This window comes from Triticum aestivum, chromosome 5B, assembly GCF_018294505.1.
Source record: "Triticum aestivum cultivar Chinese Spring chromosome 5B, IWGSC CS RefSeq v2.1, whole genome shotgun sequence".
Taxonomy (NCBI): domain Eukaryota; kingdom Viridiplantae; phylum Streptophyta; class Magnoliopsida; order Poales; family Poaceae; genus Triticum; species Triticum aestivum.
This window is the reverse complement of record NC_057807.1, coordinates 530,867,584-530,871,605: the sequence shown is the minus strand read 5'-3', so window position 1 is coordinate 530,871,605 and position 4,022 is coordinate 530,867,584. Positions and strand designations below refer to the sequence as shown.

At 46.3% G+C, this 4,022-nt stretch overlaps 1 pseudogene; it reads right to left on the bottom strand.

Moving 5' to 3' along the window:
* Positions 1-327: 327 nt before the first annotated feature.
* On the bottom strand, positions 328-849 carry LOC123114967 (60S ribosomal protein L28-1-like; annotated as a pseudogene).
* Positions 850-4,022: the final 3,173 nt, after the last annotated feature.

Sequence of the window (4,022 nt, the reverse complement as noted above, 5' to 3'; positions counted from 1 at the left end):
GTCCGCGGTAACATAGCTTGAACAAGCCTAATTACAGTTTATATCCAAGAAGTGTACATGCAATCCAAAACATGGTGGCAAATATCAACCGAAACTATGGTTCACACCCTTGCTTGACTCTTTGCTGTCAAAGTATATAGTCATCCTTGGACCTTGGGAGCTACCACCAACAGCACGGTTGTCCTGGTTGTACTTCTTTGGTCAAAGTCCTCACCTGGAAAGGATTATACAACTCAGTTATATATTCACGACTCAAAACTCATGACATGACATGACACTAAGAGAGAACATCATAGAGACTCAACCAGATCCTAATATAAAGGCTATTCAGACCATAGCTAATTTGGCCATCTTGCGGAACTCCTAATATAAAGGCTATTCAGACCATAGAGACTCAACCAGATCCTAATACAACTCAGTTATATAAAGACTCTGGAGTTAATACCTGATTCTTGACACACTTGGCCATCTTGCGGAACTCCTTGCGCATCAGAGTCTTGTGCTGGAGCTTGGCAGGGGTGTTCTACTTCTTGGTCTTGGTCGTGGACAGGACAACTGCCTTGTCCTCTCCCGCTGATGGCTGGACCGCCACAGTCTTGCTGTTCGCCAAGCCTGAAACCACATCAGCCCCACAGCAAGTTAGCTCCTTGCAGAGACACTTGCAAACCAAAGGGTTAAAAATACTGCAAAGAGCTACAGACTCGAGAACTTGCAGGAGTGGACATTGTAGAGGTTGTTGGGCTCCTTGCTGAACCGCACCTTGGCGTTGCTGTTGCAGAACTGTTTTATCAAGAAGCAGTTGTTCTTCTTCACGAGCTCCCAGACCAGAGATCCTGGAACGGTAGTCATTTCCCTTGGCCTACATCACCAAAACAACAACCAAAAGTCAGATCCTACAGCTAGCAACAAGCAACAGGACACACTAATCCTACAGAATCAAGGAAACATTTGACTATTTGAGCAAAATTGTATGCTGATTGCAAGTAGAAACAAGTACAGAGCATCACCAGGATCAAAATCTAGCAATAATGGGCCAACGATAATGTACTACTAGAATCCAAGAGGGCATGCAATCAATTCATATATGTTCATGGCAAACATTATTAGAAATCCCAGTTTCATGCTTAACAAGCCATCATTCGTCCGGGATGCTAGCAAGAACAAGTGACTGGGATGCAACTGTTGTTCCTCCACACTCCTAAGAGGCTCATTTTTGTCCCGTCGTCCATCAAATCAGACTGCATACATGTGCAGAAAACAAGTGTATGAAAAGATGGATGCAACTGGTGTCCCCCCTCCCCTCTCTTAATAGGGAGCAAGATGAGCATATCTGAGATCAACCATTAACAGATTGTAGTGCTAAATCTCAGAAATCTAATTTACCAGATGTAGCAGAGACCTGTGGGAGTGCATTTGTACAAAATTGAACTATTTTCAGTCATTCAGTGCAAGCATTCAGCCTATGAACTAATCAATCAGAATGCATCCAGTGAACACTACCAAGATCTCTGCTATCGATGAAATCAGCTCACACATTCACTATAGTCAATCTAAAACGAACCACTCTCGGTTGGATAGTTCAGCCATAAGCAGAGACAGCTATTGAAGTACCTACTTTGAAGACGAGGCCCGTGAGCGCGGCGAAGGTGGCCTCTCCCTCTCTGGTCTCTCCCCACCCCCCAAATCCAGCGGCAGCGGGAGCATGCCCACGGCGACGACAAACACATGCCCCAGCGCACGAGCTACTCCCTTGGAAACCAAACGCGTCAGCGAAGGGAATGGAAGAGATGGGGAGAAGATGGGCGAGATAGTGGCTACCTTGACGTGGGAGCAGTTGCGCTGTGGCGTCTCTAGCACTCCCATGGCGTCCGAGCAGAAGCAGACGCAGGAAGAAGGACACCGCCTCGATCTGGACCCTGTGCTGGCGCCGCTCCGCCTCCTCCGTTGGGTGTAGTTGCAGCAGCACCTCGCGGGCGGCCGCCTCCGCGGGCCGCAGCGCCGGCGGGATGGTCGGGGGGCGTGGACACAGTGCCATCAGCATCATCCTGCGCGGCTGCTTGTCCGAGACCCAGCCGAGGCCAGTGGGTGGCTCAGGCCCACACCATGGGGTTGGGGGAAGCCATGGCGCCGCCTCCCCCCTGTTCGAGTTGCTGATGGAGGGGCCAGGCCGGTGCCGGATCCAGCGCCCACTGGCCTCGATGTTGTCGGATGTGGCAGAACGGCGGCGAGAGGAGAGGTGGGTGGAGAGGAAGGCAGCGACGAGGGGGATCTGGATCGAGAGCAGAGTGGCGGCGCAGAAGGGAGGCGGTTGTGGAAGGAGTGCGGCGTCACCATCGATTCGATCTGAATCGGGGGAGTGGTGGCTGTTAGGGTTTGGGCGGGCGGCGAGGTTGGTCGACGACTAGGGGGCGAGGGGAGAGTGAGGGCCGCGGTGGGGTGGGTGGCGGCATGGGTCGTCGATAGTGAGGGTGGAGCGGCGGCCGCGGAGGAGGAATCGGGGAGACGCTGAATCGGGGAGAGGGAGGCGGCGACGGTGAGGGTGGACCTAGGGTTTCTCGGGAAGGAGGGCTCGAGGGAGTAAGGGGGAGATGCTGGATCAGTAGGAGGCGGATGGCTCAGATCGAATACAGTGGGGTGATCCATGTGCTGCGTCCTGATTGGTTCTAAAATGAGCTATTAAAAATTACTCTTCTTAGTGTTAAAAACAAGGGAGGTTTGTGAGGCAGCTACCAAAAATATTTTGCAAAATGGCATCACTAAAATTTCCACTTAAGTTAGTCCACCTTTCATGGATGATCATCAATTTGATTGCATTTCCGATCTTTCTAGGTATTTTGAGAAACAGCCAATTCGGCAAGAAACGAGTCAAATTTGAACTACATGTATCTTATAGTTTGCTATTTATTTTTTAAAAAAATCATTTTTAGATACAAAAGTAGCTATTTCATCATAGACAAACAAATAGTTTTGCATTATTAACCACCTAACTAAGAAGGGTCATGCGGGGAAATTTGATCGAAATTTGAAATCGGCATAGGAAATTCACAAAAAAATGAAAAACCTTCGCATTGTGTGACTATATGTCTACGAGGATGCATCTTGGAATTCCAAACAATGTTGCCAAAGGGAGTTTTCATTTTCTTTGCACGGAAAATTCATTTTCCATTTTCTGAGTGCCCGAAATGAGGTTTTTTTGTGAAGGACCTACCATATATTTGTTGCAAAATTGTACCAAATCATTTTTATAAAATACTACGACATATTTAATGCACGATTGACAAAATGGTTGGGTGTCAAAAGTTTTGATCCACCTCTGGTGAAAAAGACAAATTCCCGCCGATTCGGTTGGAAGCGGGTCAAATTTGAACTGCAGCTGCCTCATAGTTTGCTATTTATTTTTTTTCCAAAAATCATTTCTAGGTACATAAGTATCTATTTAATCATAGAAACACCAAAAGTTTTCCAAGATTCAACCACTAGCTAGGAACGGTCAAGCCCGGCGTTTTGACCGCATTTTGAAATGGGCATAAAAAATTCAAAAAAAATCAAAAAATTGGAGAACCTTCGCATTGTGTCATTATATGTGACCAAGTTTCCAGGAAAAATAATAAACTTGTAATACTGTAATTATTTTAGAAAGGTGTTCTCAGAAATGAGGTATCATGCGTGAAGATTCATGGCTTTCAAGCCAAATGACCAATCTTATGGCCACATTCATGGCATAGTTTGTTCAAATGATCTCATATTGTGCACAAGGGTGCATCTTGGAATTCCAAACAATGTTTCCTGAGGAAGTTTTCATTTTCTTTGCACGGAAAATTCATTTTCCATTTTCCGAGTGCCCGAAATGATGTTTTTTTGTGAAGGAACTACCAAATAATTGTTGCAGAAATGGACCAAATCAATTTTATAAAATACTAGGCCATGTTTAATGCACAATTGACAAAATAGTTGGGTGTAAAAAGTTTTGATCCACCTCTGGTGAAAAAGACAAATTGTCGCCGATTCAGCTGGAAGCGGGT